The following is a 16,617-nucleotide window of genomic DNA, read 5'->3' as shown; positions in this document are numbered from 1 at the left end:
GTCGGCTTCGACGGAATGCTGCCGAGCATGGCTGGAAAGGATCTCAGTTCTTGGAGCAATTGGGCATGAAACGCAGCATGGCTATTGACAGCCGAGAAAATTCAGCCCGGCTGCCGAGCTCCCAGTAGAGTGGGCTGGCAGTCGGGTTAGGTGATGTTCAGCAAGATTTTCGCTGACAGATGGGATAGCAGAACCACATGTCGAGAGATCACTGGGAGTAGATTTGGGGCGCAGAAGGTATATAAGCAAGTCTGCGCCCCCCATGCTGGACACACGAACATTGGGTAAGAGAAATACATACACTCAACTCAGTCAAGGTATACTTACAGTTATGGAGATACCAAAATTAATTGTTGGAAGATTTTGAATTTGTATGTCCTTGCTGATCATAATATTGAATGAGAAGATCTTGGTAGGAAGTAATTATCAAATAATAATTATAATTCTAAGAGGAGCACTTCATTCCCCTTCCAATTTTTTCATAGCAAATTTTGTGTTTAAGGGTTATAACGTAAAAATATAATTTACAACCCTTAAACACAAAATTTGCTATGAAAAAATTGGAGGGGGAAGGGGGTTCTCCTCTTAGAATTATAATTATTATTTGATAATTACTTCCTACCAAAATGTTCTCATTCAATATGATGTCCAACAAGGACATACAAATTCAAAATCTTCCAACTATTAATTTTGGTATCTCCGTAACTGTATATATATCATTGGACATTTGGACCAAGAAACCACACAAAGGTTTTGCAAACTACCATATTGTTCTAATTGTTTGCCTCTTTAGTCTAGCTAATTAGCCATGACTAGAAAGAAGGTGAAGCTTGCATTCATCACTAATGATTCAACAAGAAAAGCAACATTCAATAAAAGGAAGAAGGGTTTGATGAAGAAAGTGAGTGAGCTAAGCACTCTATGTGGCATTAATGGATGCGCGATTGTACAGTCAATACGAGTCTCAACCGGAGATTTGGCCAAACAACTTGGGAGTCCAACACGTGCTAGCACAATTTAAGAGAATGCCCGACATGGAACAAAGTAAGAAGATGATGACCCAAGAAAGCTTCATTAGACAAAGGATAAACGAAAGCGAATGAACAACTCAAGAAACAACTCACGGATAATCGAGAGAAGGAGATGACAGAAGTCATGTACCAATGTTTGAGTGGGAGAAGTCTCCAAAACTTGTCCATGGTGGATCAATGCGATCTTAATTGGTTGATAGATCAAAATTTGAAGTAAATTGGAAAGCAGATTGAATTGTTGAAGAAAGCTCCGTAACAAGTTGCACTGGTGGCATTGAAGAATACTAAGGAAATGCTTGGCAATGGAATGCATAGAAAGGAAGAGAAGTTATTGGGTGTTGATTTGGCCATGGATGCAATGAAAAGGTCATGGTTTATGTGGCCAACTATACGAAACAAAATTTGTACAGGAAATTCTTTTGTTATAAAGTGAAAGATTCACTTTCAAGTAAATTAACCTACACTAAAATTCTTTATGAAATTTTTATTGAGAAAATTATTAAAATGTTCAATCTATGGAGGGTATAAGATATTAGATCTAGGGTATAAGGCATTAGGTATAGTGAATGTTTTTTGATAGTGAGAGGTCTACCATTTGTGAAATAATTTGGTGAGAAATTCTTTTGTTGTTTTGAAAGACATTTTATTTCCAATTTTACCTCTTATCTATTTGATTATATGTTCAATTTTTTTGACTATCTGTTCAATTTCCCCCCCTTATTTATTCAAATATCTGTCCAAATTTTTCATTCGCTTTCGCTATCCTTTGTCTAATGAAGCTTTCTTGGGTCATCATCTTCTTACTTTGTTCCAACTAAGGCATTCTCTTAAACTGTGCTAGTACGTGTTGGACTCTCGAGTTGTTTGGCCAAACCTCAGGTTAAGATTCGTATGGACTACATATAATCGCGCATCCATCAATGCCACATAGAGTGCTTAGCTCGCTCACCTTCTTCATCAGACCCTTCTTCCTTTTATTGAATGTTGCTTTTCTTGCTGAATCATTGGTGGTGAATGATAGCTTCACCTTCTTTCTAGTCATGGCTAATTAGCTAGACTAAAGAGGAAAACAATTAGAACAATAGGGTAGTTTGCAAAACCTTTGTGTGGTCTCTTGGTCCAAATGTCCAATGATATATATATACAGTTATGGAGATACCAAAATTAATAGTTGGAAGATTTTGAATTTGTATGTCCTTGCTGGACATAATATTGAATGGGAAGATCTTGGTAGGAAGTAATTATCAGATAATAATTATAATTCTAAGAGGAGCACTCCCTTCCCCCCTCCAATTTTTTCATAGCAAATTTTGTGTTTAAGGGTTATAACGTAATTATCAGATAATAATTATAATTCTAAGAGGAGCACTCCCTTCCCCCCTCCAATTTTTTCATAGCAAATTTTGTGTTTAAGGGTTATAAATTATCTTCTTACGTTATAACCCTTAAACACAAAATTTGCTATGAAAAAATTGGAGGGGGAATGGAGTGCTCCTCTTAGAATTATAATTATTATTTGATAATTACTTCCTACCAAGATATTCCCATTCAATATTATGATCAGCAAGGACATACAAATTCAAAATCTTCCAACTATTAATTTTGGTATCTCCATAACTGTATATATATCATTGGACATTTGGACCAAGAGACCACACAGAGGTTTTGCAAACTACCCTATTGTTCTAATTGTTTGCCTCTTTAGTCTAGCTAATTAGCCATGACTAGAAAGAAGGTGAAGCTATCATTCACCACCAATGATTCAGCAAGAAAAGCAACATTCAATAAAAGGAAGAAGGGTCTGATGAAGAAGGTGAGCGAGCTATGCACTCTATGTGGCACTGATGGATGCGCGATTATATGTAGTCCATACGAATCTCAACCTGAGGTTTGGCCAAACAACTAGGGAGTCCAACGCATACTAGCACAGTTTAAGAGAATGCATGAGATGGAACAAAGTAAGAAGATGATGACCCAAGAAAGCTTCATTAGACAAAGGATAGCGAAAGCGAATGAAAAATTTGGACAGATATTTAAATAAATAAGGGGGAAAAATTGAATAGATAGTCAAAAAATTAAATATATTTGAATAGATAGCCAAACAAATTGAACATATAATCACATAGATAAGAGGTAAAATTAGAAATAAAATGTCATTCAAAACAACAAAAGAATTTCTGACCAATTTATTTCACAAATGGTAGACCTCTCACTATCGAAAAATATTCACTAAACCAAATACCTTATACCCTAGATCTAATATCTTATACCCTCCGTAGATTGAACATTTTAATAATTTTCTCAATAAAAAATTCATAAAGAATTTTAGTGCAGGTTAATGTACTTCAAAGTGAATCTTTCACTTTATAACAAAAGAATTTCCTGTACAAATTTTGTTTCGTATAGTTGGCCACATAAACCATGAACTTTTCAGAGCATCCATGGCCAAATCAACACCCAATAACTTCTCTTCCTTTCTATGCATTCCATTGCCAAGCATTTCCATAGTATTCTTCAAAGCCACCGGTGCAACTTGTTACGTAGTTTTCTTCAACAATTCAATCTGCTTTCCAATTTACTTCAAATTTTGATCTATCAACCAATTAAGATCGCATTGATCCACCATGGACAAGTTTTGGAGCCTTCTCCCACTCAAACATTGGTACATGACTTCTGTCATCTCCTTCTCTCGATTATCCTTGAGTTGTTTCTTGAGTTGTTCATTCGCTTTCATTATCCATTGTGTAATGAATCTTTCTTGGGTCATCATCTTCTTACTTTGTTCCATGTCGGGCATTCTCTTAAACTGTGCTAGCACGCGTTGGACTCCTAAGTGGTTTGGCCAAATCTCAGGTTGAGACTCGTATTGACTATATAATCGCGCATCCATTAATGCCACATAGAGTGCTTAGCTCACTCACCTTCTTCATCAAAACCCTTCTTCCTTTATTGAATGTTGCTTTTCTTGCTGAATCTTTAGTAGTGAATGCAAGCTTCATTAGACAAAGGATAGCGAAAGCGAATGAAAAATTTGGACAGATATTTGAATAAATAAGGGGGAAAAATTGAACAGATAGTCAAAAAATTAAAAATATTTGAACCGATAGTCAAAAAAATTGAACATATAATCAAATAGATAAGAGGTAAAATTGGAAATAAAATGTCCTTCAAAACAACAAAAGAATTTCTCACCAAATTATTTCACAAATGGTAGACCTCTCACTATCGAAAAATATTCACTAAACCTAATACCTTATACCAAAGATCTAATATCTTATACCCTCCATAGATTGAACATTTTAATAATTTTCTCAATAAAAAATTCATAAAGAATTTTAGTGCAGGTTAATGTACTTCAAAGTGAATCTTTCACTTTATAACAAAAGAATTTTCTGTACAAATTTTGTTTCGTATAGTTGGCCACATAAACCATGAACTTTTCATAGCATCCATGTCCAAATCAACACCCAATAACTTCTCTTCCTTTCTATGCATTCCATTACCAAGCATTTCCTTAGTATTCTTCAATGCCACCGGTGTAACTTGTTACGGAGTTTTCTTCAACAATTCAATCTGCTTTCCAATTTCCTTCAAATTTTGATCTATCAACCAATTAAGATCGCATTGATCCACCATGGACAAGTTTTGGAGACTTCTCCCACTCAAACATTGGTACATGACTTCTGTCATCTCCTTCTCTCGAATATCCTTGAGTTGTTTCTTGAGTTGTTCCTTCGCTTTCGTTATCCTTTGTCTAATGAAGCTTTCTTGGGTCATCATCTTCTTACTTTGTTCCATGCCAGGCATTCTCTTAAACTGTGCTAGCACGCGTTGGTCTCCCAAGTTGTTTGGCCAAATCTCAGGTTGAGACTCGTATTGACTATATAATCGTGCATCTATTAATGCCACATAGAGTGCTTAGCTCACTCACCTTCTTCATTAAACCCTTCTTCCTTTTATTGAATGTTGCTTTTCTTGTTGAATCATTAGTGATGAATGCAAGCTTCACCTTCTTTCTAGTCATGGCTAATTAGCTAGACTAAAGAGGCAAACAATTAGAACAATATGGTAGTTTGCAAAACCTTTGTGTGGTTTCTTGGTCCAAATGTCCAATGATACATATACAGTTATGAAGATACCAAAATTAATAGTTGGAAGATTTTGAATTTGTATATCCTTGCTGGACATAATATTGAATGGGAAGATCTTGGCAGGAAGTAATTATCAAATAATAATTATAATTCTAAGAGGAGCACCCCCTTCCCCCTCCAATTTTTTCATAGCAAATTTTGTATTTTAAGGGTTATAAATTATCTTTTTATGTTATGAAAATTACAATTCAATATCCTAACCGAATTGGGTTGAGAGAGTTTCTTACTTTTGGCTTAGCCACTTCGACTTTATGGTAGCCAATCTCTTGATTGAATTTATATATATTATTTATACACGTGTCTTGAGTTTCGTTGTATATTGATATTTTTTTGTAATAAATACTTACTAAAAAAAAGGACTGCAATGTTGTCCGCGTTTGGTAAACATTTTGGGGCTAAAAAAACACAAAAAGAAAAAATAGGCAGTGTTAGCCAATAAGACAAAATGTCACATTCATACCATAATCATTATATTTTTCTCTTCCAAAAGTCAAAAAAGTGTAAAAACAAAAAACAAACGATGCTAAAAAAGTTAGGTTAAAAAAGCCCCAACATAAAAAAGTTGGCTATCGTAACCAATTCCAAACGAAGTTGTAATTTCATGTGGTTGGTTGTCCTGTTCTTTAGAAATGGAGTGCTCAACCCAAGGGGACATCTAAACAACCCATAAATCTAATTATGGGATATGAAATCTTGGATGGAGATATTCAAGCTATTGAGACAAATTAATTTGTGAGTTGTATAGGAATATTTTATGTTGTATTTTTGGACAGTGCATTAATGTTACAATAATAGCACTTTTTTTTTTTGTTTTTGGTGTAAACGGTAACATGGTAAATATTGGCATTGAAGTCTATTTATTAAGGAGCAATACCATATGTACTAGAAGTCGAGTTCAATGAATGGATAAACAATCCACATTATGAGAATATGGGTTTTGGTGGGGATGAAATGATGGCTCCATTTGGAGACAACCACAATGTTATGTGGTCTAGTTCTTTTTTCCCATGAGAGAGATCTTAGTTTCATGCGAAAAACCATTTTAGTCCTTTCTATCTAATGCATAGTGTGTTTTTAATTTTAAAATGTATGGTTGTTTGTCTTGCTCTCTTGAATTTTATATACTTCAATGATTCTAAGAAATTGTTTTACTTGTTAATGATCTTTTCATATATTTTTTTATGTTAAAAAATTTCTTCCTCCAATCAAGTAAGTCAGCTTATCTTTGTAAATTGGGATGACAAAAATGTCGGTAAGGTTTTAAGTAATGGTATTAAAATAAATTGGTACTACTTGTGGTGTAACGGTACTAGAAATATCAAGCAATACATGTCAAAAATAAATAATGGATTTTAAAAAAAAATAATCATATGCAAAAAGAGTTTTATAGCAATAAACTAACTATATCAATTGGGAATCGACTAGATTCATTACTATCAATAATTGCCTGATCCACAATGAATTTTTATTTCAATTGATCAAAAAAGAAAATATTTGATATGTATTAACGGATACATGTTGGTAATGTGTACATTCGGATGAACTTTGGAATTGTTGATGGTGTACATTATTGATGTTGTGAAGTATTCATAATCATATCTTAAATACGAATTAATTAAATGTCCACCTTTGCTCATATGTGTTCTTGGCATTATGCTTGCCAAATATATTCTTAGTTGTTATGAGCTAGGCTGGTTATTGTTTACAACTTTGAAATAATCAAAAAAAAATTCCTATAAAAAGAAATGATGTAATTTTAGAAATGAAATGAAAAATACAAATATTATCAAGTCCTGTTATTTCCACGAGTGCATATATAATGTCAAATCTTGTGATGTAACTGCCTACAAAACACTAAATAAACACATCCTTTAATGCCCTATAAATGTACTGATTGAGTAATTAATTCTGCTAACAGTATACTATCATTAGGAAAAATGTGCTCGCATGCAAAAGTACTGGGAGTTGTCTTTGTCCGCTCGGGCGACCATTCCTGCACTCGAGCGGAGACCGCTACCATCTAGATGTTTCACTTGCCTGCAAAAGTATTGGGAGTTGTATTTGTTTGCTCGAACGACCCTTCCTCCACTTGCAAAACTACTGGAGTTGCTTTTTCCACTCGAGCAGCCTTTCCTGTGCTCGAGCAAAAATCGCCACCTTTCAGAAGTTTCATTCGCCTGCAAAAGTACTGTGAGTTGTATTTTTCTGCTCGAGTGGCCTTTCTTGTGCTCGAGCAGAGTTCGCGACCTTTCAGAAGTTTCACTCACCTACAAAAGTACTAGGGGTTGTATTTGTACGCTTGAACGACCATTCCTACACCCTAGCGGAGATCGTGACCTTTTAGAAGTTTCACTAGCCTGCAAAAGTACTTTAAGTTGTATTTTTTCGCTCAAGAGGCCTTCCCTGCGCTCGATCGGAGATCGCGACCATCCAGATGTTTCAATCACCTGCAAAAGTACTGTGAGTTGTATTTTTCTGCTCAAGCATCCTTTCCTACGTTCGAGTGGTGATCGCGACATTTCAGAAGTGTCACTCGTACGCAAAAGTACTACGAGTTGTACTTTTTCGCTAAAGCGGCCTTCTCTGCGCTCGAGCGGAGATCCCGACCTTTCAGAAGTTTCACTCGCATGCAAAAGCATTAGGATTTGTATTTATCCACTCAAGCGGCCATTCATGCACTCGAGCGTAGATCGCGACCTTTCAGAAGTTTCACTCACCCGCAAAAGTACTCGAACTTGTATTTGTTCGCCCGAGCAGCCATTTTTGTGCCTGAGCAGATATCACAACCTTTTAGAAGTTTCACTCGCCTATAAAAGTATTGCGAGTTGTATTCTTCCGCTCGAGCAGCCTTTCCTGTGCTCAAGCGGAGATCGCGACCTTTTAGAAGTTTCATTCACCTATAAAAGTATTGAGAGTTGTATTTCTCCGATCGAGCGGCGATTCTTGCGTTCAAACAGAGACCGCGACCTTTCAAAATTTTCATTCACCGACAAAAGTACTGGGAGTTGTATTTTTCCTCTCAAGCGGCCTTTCTCCCGCTCGAGCGAAGATCGCGACCTTTCAGAAGTTTCACTCGCCCGCAAAAGCACTGGGAGTTTGTATTTCTCCGCTCGAGTGGCCATTCCTGCGCTCGAGCGGTGATCGTGACCTTTCAGAAGTTTCAATCGCCTACCAAAGTTTTACAAGTTATATTTTTCCGCTAGAGCGGCTTTTTATGTGCTCGAGTAGAGATCGCGACATTTCAGAAGTTTCACTCGCCTGCAAAAGAACTAGGAGTTATATTTGTTCGCTCAAGCGGCCATTCCTGCGCTTGAGCGGAGATTGCGACCTTTCAGAAATTTCATTCACCTGCAAAAGTACTGGGAGTTGTATTTATTCGCTCGAGCGGCCATTCAAGCGAAGATCACGAGCTTTCACAAGTTTCACTCGCCTGTAAAAGTACAGCGAGTTGTATTTTTCCACTCGAGCGGCCATTCCTGCGCTCGAGCAGAGATCACGAGAAGTTTCACTCACCTGCAAAAGTACTATGAGTGGTATTTTTCACCTCAAGCAGCCATTGATGCGCTCGAAAGGACATCGAGACCTTTTAGAAGTTTCCCTTGCCTGCAAAAGTACTACGAGTTGCATTTTTCTGCTCTCTAGCGGCCTTTCCTATGCTCGAGTGGAGATCGCAACCTTTCAGAAGTTTCACTCGCCTATAAAAGTACTAATAGTTGTCTTTGTCCGCTCAGACGACCATTCCTGCGCTCGAGCGGAGATCGCAACCATCTAGATATTTCACTCGCCTGCAAAAATACTGAAAGTTTTATTTCTTTGCTCGAACGGCCATTCCTGTGCTCAAGCAGAAATCGGGGTCTTTCAGAATTTTTTTTCACATGCAAAAGTACTGGGAGTTCCTTTTTTCCGCTTGAGTGGCCTTTCCTGTGCTTGGGCGTAGATAGTGACCTTTCTGAAGTTTCACTTGCCTAAAAAAGAACTGCAAGTTGTATTTTTTTGCTCGAGCGGCCTTTCCTATGCTCAAGCAAAGATCGCGACCTTGTAGAAGTTTCACTCGCCTACAAAAGTACTGGGAGTTGTATTTGTCCGCTCGAGTGTCCATTCCTATGCTCGAGCGGAGATCGTGACCTTTCAGAAGTTTGACTCGCCTGCAAAAGTATTGGAGTTGTATTTGTCCGCCCGAGCAGCCATTCTTGCGATCGAGCGAAGATCGCGACCTTTTAGAAGTTTCACGTAGTTGCAAAAGTATTGGGAGTTGTATTTGTCCGCTCGAGCAGCCATTCCTATGCTAAAGCGGAGATCGCGACCTTTCAGAAGTCTCACTCGCCCGCAAAAGTATTAGGAGTTGTATTTGTCCGCTCGAGCGGCCATTGCTGCGCTCAAGCAGAGATCATGACCTTTCACAAGTTTCACTAGCCTGCAAATGTACTACGTGTTGTATTTTTCTGCTCGAGAGGTCATTCCTGTGCACGAGCAGAGATCACGACCTTTTAGAAGTTTAACTCACCTGTAAAAGTACTAGGAGTTGTATTTTTAACCTCGAGCGGCCATTCCTACGCTCGAGCGGACATCGCGACCTTTTAGAAGTTTCACTCGCCTGCAAAAGTGCAGGGGAGTTGTTTTTTTTCCACTTAAGCAGCCTTACTTATTCTCGAGTGGAGATCGTGACCTTTCAGAAGTTTCACTCGCCTGCAAAAGTACTGGGAGTTGTCTTTGTCTGCTCGGGTGACCATTCCTGCGCTCAAGCAGAGATCTCTACCATCTAGATGTTTCACTTGCCTACAAAAGTACTGTAAGTCGTATTTGTTTGCTCGAACGACCCTTTCTACGTTCGAGCGGAGATCGGGACCTTTCAGAATTTTCACTCACTTGCAAAACTACTGGAGTTGCTTTTTTTCACTCGAGCAACCTTTCCTGCGCTCAAGCGGAGATCGCCACCTTTCAGAAGTTTCATTCGCCTGCAAAAGTACTGTGAGTTGTATTTTTCTACTCAAGTGGCCTTTCTTGTGCTCGAGCGGAGATTGCGACCTTTAAGAAGTTTCACTTGCCTACAAAAGTACTAGGGGTTGTATTTGTACGCTTGAACGGCCATTCCTGCACCCTAGCAGAGATCGCGACCTTTCATAACTTTCACTAGCCTACAAAAGTACTTTGAGTTGTATTTTTCCGCTCAAGAGGCCTTCCCTACGCTCGATCGGAGATCGCAACCATCCAGATGTTTCACTCACCTGCAAAAGTACTGCGAGTTATATTTTTTCGCTCAAGCGTCCTTTTCTACGCTCGAGCGGTGATTGTGACATTTCAAAAGTGTCACTCGCACGCAAAAATACTACGAGTTGGACTTTTCTGCTAAAGCGGCCTTCTCTACGCTCGAGCGGAGATCCCGACCTTTCAGAAGTTTCACTTGCATTCAAAAGTATTAGGAGTTGTATTTATCCACTCAAGCGGCCATTCATGCGCTCGAGCGGAGGTCGCGACCTTTCAAAAGTTTCACTCACCCGCAAAAGTACTCGGACTTGTATTTGTTCGCCCGAGCGGCCATTTTTGTGCCCGAGCGGATATCGCAACCTTTTAGAATTTTCACTCGCCTGTAAAAGTATTGCGAGTTGTATTCTTCTGCTCAAACGGCCTTTGCTGTGCTCGAGCGGAGATCGCGACCTTTTAGAAGTTTCACTTGCCTACAAAAGTACTGGGAGTTGTATTTTTCCTCTTGAGCAGCCATTCTTGCGCTCGAACAGTGACCGCGACCTTTCAAAACTTTCATTCGCCCACAAAGTACTGGGAGTTGTATTTTCTCACTCGAGCGGCCTTTCTTCCGCTCGAGCGGCCTTTCTTCCGCTCGAGCGAAGATCGCGACCTTTTAGAAGTTTCACACGCCCGCAAAAGTACAGGGAGTTGTATTTTTCCGCTCGAGTAGCCATTCCTGCGCTCGAGCAGTGATCGCAACCTTTCAAAAGTTTCAATCGCCTACTAAAGTTTTACAAGTTGTATTTTTTCGCTCAAGCGGCTTTTTATGCGCTCGAGCGGAGATCGCGATGTTTTAGAAGTTTCACTCGCTTGCAAAAGAACTGGGAGTTGTATTTGTCCGCTCAAGCAGCCATTCCTACGCTTGAGCGGAGATCGCGACCTTTCATAAATTTCACTCACCTACAAAAGTACTGGGAGTTGTATTTGTCTGCTCGAGTGGCCATTCAAGCAGAGATCACGAGCTTTCACAAGTTTCACTCGCTTGTAAAAGTACAGCGAGTTGTATTTTTCCACTCGAGCTGCCATTCCTGCACTCGAGCAGAGATCACAACCCTTCAAAAGTTTCATTCACCTGTAAAAGTACTAGGAGTTGTATTTTTCACCTCAAGTAGCCATTACTGCCCTCGAAAGGACATCGGGACCTTTTAGAAGTTTCGCTCGCCTGCAAAAGTACTAGGAGTTGTATTTTTCTGCTCTCTAGCGGCCTTTCCTATGCTCGAGCGGAGATCACGACCTTTCAGAAGCTTCACTCGCCTACAAAAGTACTAGTAGTTGTCTTTGTCTGCTCGGGCGACCATTTCTGCGCTCGAGCGGAGATCGCGGCCATCTAGCTATTTCACTCGCTTGCAAAAATACTGTAAGTTTTATTTCTTTGCTCGAACGGCCATTCCTGCGCTCGAGCGGAGATCGGGGCCTTTCAGAATATTCACTCACATGCAAAAAAACTGGGAGTTCTTTTTTTCCGCATGTGCGGCCTTTCCTGCGCATGGGCGTAAACAGTGACCTTTCTGAAGTTTCACTCGCCTACAAAAGAACTGCGAGTTGTATTTTTTCGCTCGGGCGGCCTTTCCTATGCTCAAGCAGAGATCGCGACCTTTCAGAAGTTTCACTCGCCTACAAAAGTACTGGGAGTTATATTTGTCTACTCGAGCGTCCATTCCTACGCTCAAGCGGAGATCGTGACCTTTCAGAAGTTTGACTCGCTTGCAAAAGTACTGGAGTTGTATTTGTCTGCCCGAGCAGCCATTCCTGCGATCGAGCAAAGATCGTGACCTGTCAGAAGTTTCACTCGCCTGCAAAAATACTACCAGTTACATTTTTTCGCTCGAGCAGCCTTTCCTGAGCTTAAGTGGAGATCGTGACCTTTCAGAAGTTTCACTTGCCTGCAACAGTACTTGGAGTTCTATTTGCTCGCTTGGGCGGCAATTCCTGCGCTCGAGCGGAGATTGCGACCTTTCAAAAGATTCACTCGCCTGCAAAAGTACTAGGAGTTGTATTTTTCGCCCGAGCGTCCTTTCCTGTGCTCGAGCGAAGATCGCGACCTTTCAAAAGTTTCACTCGTCTGCAAAAGTTCTAGGAGTTGTATTTGTTTGCTCGAGCTGTCATTCATGCGCTCAAGCGGAGATCGTGACCTTTCAGAAGTTTCAATCACCTACAAAAGTACAGGGTGTTGTATTTCTCCGTTCGAGTGGCCATTGCTGCGCTCGAGCGGAGATCGCGATCTGTCAGAAGTTTCACTTGCTCGCAAAAGTACTGGGAGTTGTATTTTTCTCCTCGAGTGGCCATTACTGCGCACGAGCACAGATCGCGACCTTCTGATAGTTTTGCTCACCTGCAAAAGTACTGGAAGTTGTATTTGTCTGCTAGAGCGGCCATTCATGCGCTCGAGCGGAGATCGCGACCTTTTCGAAGTTTCACTCGCCTATAAAGGTATAGCTAGTTATATTTTTCCGCTCGAGCGGCCTTTCCTGCGCTCGAGCGGAGATCGCGACCTTTAAGAAGTTTCACTCACCTGCAAACTTACTGGGAGTTGTATTTGTCCGCTCGAGCAGCCACTCTTGCGCTCGAGTGGAGATCGCGACCTTTCAAAATTTTCATTTGCTCGTAAAGGTACTGTGAGTTAAATTTTTCGCTCGAGTGGCCTATCTTGCGCTCAGGCGAAGATCGCGACCTTTTAGAAGTTCCACGCAGCTGCAAAAGTACTGGGAGTTATATTTGTCCGCTCGAGCAGCCATTCCTACGCTCAAGCGGAGATCGCGACCTTTCAGAAGTCTCACTCGCCCACAAAAGTATTGGGAGTTGTATTTGTCCGCTCGAGCGGCCATTGCTGCACTCAAGCGGAGATCATGACCTTTCATAAGTTTCAATCACCAGCAAATGTACTACGTGTTGTATTTTTCTGCTCGAGAGGTCATTCCTGCGCTCGAGAGGAGGTCACGACCTTTTAGAAGTTTAACTCACCTGTAAAAGTACTAGGAGTTGTATTTTTGACCTCGAGCGGCCATTCTTGTGCTCGAGCGGACATCGCGATCTTTCAGAAGTTTCACTCACCTGCAAAAGTGCTGGGAGTTATTTTTTTTCTGCTCTGGCAGCCTTACTTATTCTCGAGTGGAGATCGTGAGCTTTCAGAAGTTTCACTTGCCTGCAAAAGTACTGGGAGTTGTCTTTGTTCGCTCGGGCGACCATTCCTGCGCTCGAGCGGAGATTGCCACCTTTTAGATATTTCATTCGCCTACAAAAGTACTGTGAGTTGTATTTTTCTGCTCGAGCGGCCTTTCTTGTGCTCGAGCGGAGATCGTGACCTTTCAGAAGTTTAACTTGCCTACAAAAGTACTAGGCGTTGTATTTGTACGCTTGAACGGCCATTCCTGCACCCTAGCAGAGATTGCGACCATTCAGAAGCTTCGCTAGCCTACAAAAGTACTTTGAGTTATATTTTTCCGCAAGAGAGGCCTTCCCTGTGCTCGATCGGAGATCGCGACCATCCGATGTTTCACTCGCCTGAAAAAGTACTGCGAGTTATATTTTTCCGCTCAAGCATCCTTTCTTACGCTCGAGCGGTGATCGCGACATTTTAGAAGTGTCACTCGCACGCAAACGTACTACGAGTTGTACTTTTTCGCTAAAGTGGCCTTCTTTGCCCTCGAGCGGGGATCCCGACTTTTCAGAAGTTTCACTCGCATTCAAAAGTATTAGGAGTTATATTTATCCCCTCAAGCGGCCATTCATGCACTCAAGCGGAGATCACGACCTTTTAGAAGTTTCAGTCGCCCACAAAAGTACTCGGACTTGTATTTGTTCGCCCGAGCAGCCATTTTTGTGCCTGAGCGGATATCATAACCTTTTAGAAGTTTCACTCGCCTGTAAAAGTATTGCGAGTTGTATTCTTCCGCTTGAACGGCCTTTCCTGTGCTCGAGTGGAGATCGCGACCTTTCAAAAGTTTCACTCGCCTACAAAAGTACTGGGAGTTGTATTTTTCCGCTTGAGCGGCCATTCTTGCGCTTGAACAGAGACCGCGACCTTTCAAAACTTTCATTCGCCTGCAAAAGTACTGGAGTTGTATTTTTCCACTCGAGCGAAGATCGCGACCTTTCAGAAGTTTCACTCGCCCGCAAAATTACTGGGAGTTGTATTTCTCCGCTCGAGCGGTGATCGTGACCTTTCAGAAGTTTCAATCACCTACCAAAGTTCTACAAGTTGTATTTTTTCGCTCAAGCGGCTTTTTATGTGCTCGAGCGGAGATCGCGACGTTTTAGAAGTTTCACTCGCCTGCAAAAGAACTGGGAGTTATATTTGTCCGCTCAAGCGGCCATTCCTGCGCTTGAGCGGAGATCGCGACCTTTCAGAAATTTCATTCACCTGCAAAAGTACTGGGAGTTGTATTTGTCCGCTTAAGCGGCCATTCAAGCGGAGATCACGAGCTTTCACAAGTTTCACTCGCCTGCAAAAGTACAGCGAGTTGTATTTTTATACTCGAGCAGCCATTCCTGCGCTCGAGCAGAGATCACGACCCTTCAGAAGTTTCACTCACCTGCAAAAGTACTAAGAGTTGTATTTTTCACCTCAAGCAGCCATTGCTGCGCTCGAAAGGACATCGCGAGTTTTTAGAAGTTTCGCTCGCCTACAAAAGTACTAGGAGTTGTATTTTTCTGCTCTCTAGCGGCCTTTCCTATGCTCGAGCAGAGATCGCGACCTTTCAGAAGTGTGACTCGCCTACAAAAGTACTAATAGTTGTCTTTGTCTGCTCGGGCGACCATTCTTGCGCTCGAGCGGAGATTGCAACCATCTAGATATTTCACTCACTTGCAAAAATACTGAAAGTTTTATTTCTTTACTCGAACGGCCATTCCTGCGCTCGAGCGGAGATCGGGGCCTTTCAGAATATTCACTCACATGCAAAAAAACTGGGAGTTCCTTTTTTTCGCTTAAGCGGCCTTTCCTGCGCTTGGGCGTAAACAGTGACCTCTCTGAAGTTTCACTCGCCTACAAAAGAACTGCGAGTTGTATTTTTTTGCTTGAGCAGCCTTTTCTATGCTCAAGTAGAGATCGTGACCGTTCAGAAGTTTCACTTGCCTACAAAAGTACTGGGAGCTGTATTTGTCCACTCGGGCGTCCATTCCTACGCTTAAGCGAAGATCGTGACCTTTCAGAAGTTTGGCTCGCCTGCAAAAGTACTAGAGTTGTATTTGTCCTTCCGAGCAGCCATTCCTACGATCGAGCGAAGATCGCGACCTGTCAGAAGTTTCACTCGCCTACAAAAGTACTGCTAGTTGTATTTTTTCACTCGAGCAGCCTTTCCTGAGCTCAAGTGGAGATTGTGACCTTTCAGAAGTTTCACTCGCCTGCAACAGTACTTAGAGTTCTATTTGTCCGCTTGGGCGGCAATTCCTGCGCTCGAGCAGAGATTACGACCTGTCAAAAGATTCACTCACCCACAAAAGTACTGGCAGTTGTATTTTTTTGCTCGAGCGGCCTTTCCTATGCTCGAGGGAAGATCGCAACCTTTCAGAAGTTTCACTCGCCTGCAAAAGTTCTAGGAGTTGTATTTGTTCGCTCGAGCTGTCATTCCTGCGCTCGAGCGGAGATCGCGACCTTTCAGAAGTTTCAATCGTCTACAAAAGTACTGGGTGTTGTATTTCTCTCCTCGAGTGGCCATTGCTGCGCTCGAGTGGAGATCGCGATCTTTCAGACGTTTCACTCGCCCGCGAAAATACTGGGAGTTGTATTTTTGTCCTCGAGTGGCCATTACTGCTCACGAGCGCAGATCGCGACCTTTTGATAGTTTTGCTCGCCTACAAAAGTACTGGAAGTTATATTTGTCTACCAGAGCAGCCATTCTTGCGCTCAAGCAGAGATCATGACCTTTTCGAAGTTTCACTCGCCTATAAAAGTACAGCTAGTTGTATTTTTCCGCTTGAGCGGCCTTTCCTGCGCCTGAGCGGAGATCGCGACCTTTAAGAAGTTTCACTCACCTGTAAACTTACTGGGAGTTGTATTTGTCCGCTCGAGCAGCCACTCCTGCGCTCGAGCAGAGATCGCGACCTTTCAAAAGTTTCACTTGCTCGCAAAGGTACTAGGAGTTAAATTTTCTGCTCGAGTGGCCTATCTTGAGCTCAGGCGAAGATCGCGACCTTTTAGAAGTTTCACGTAGCTGCAAAAGTATTAGGAGTTGTATTTGTTCGCTTGAGCA

At 41.4% G+C, this 16,617-nt stretch overlaps 2 pseudogenes; one reads left to right on the top strand and one right to left on the bottom strand.

The window, feature by feature from the left end:
• Positions 1 to 808: 808 nt before the first annotated feature.
• LOC114259707 (agamous-like MADS-box protein AGL80) lies at positions 809 to 1,287 on the top strand (annotated as a pseudogene).
• Positions 1,288 to 4,577: 3,290 nt separating this feature from the next.
• Positions 4,578 to 5,055, bottom strand: LOC114259706 (agamous-like MADS-box protein AGL80 pseudogene; annotated as a pseudogene).
• Positions 5,056 to 16,617: the final 11,562 nt, after the last annotated feature.

This window comes from Camellia sinensis, chromosome 12, assembly GCF_055761805.1.
Source record: "Camellia sinensis isolate YWXY chromosome 12, ASM5576180v1, whole genome shotgun sequence".
Lineage (NCBI taxonomy): Eukaryota > Viridiplantae > Streptophyta > Magnoliopsida > Ericales > Theaceae > Camellia > Camellia sinensis.
The sequence above is the reverse complement of the archived record's forward strand: the minus strand, read 5'-3'. Positions and strand labels throughout refer to the sequence as shown.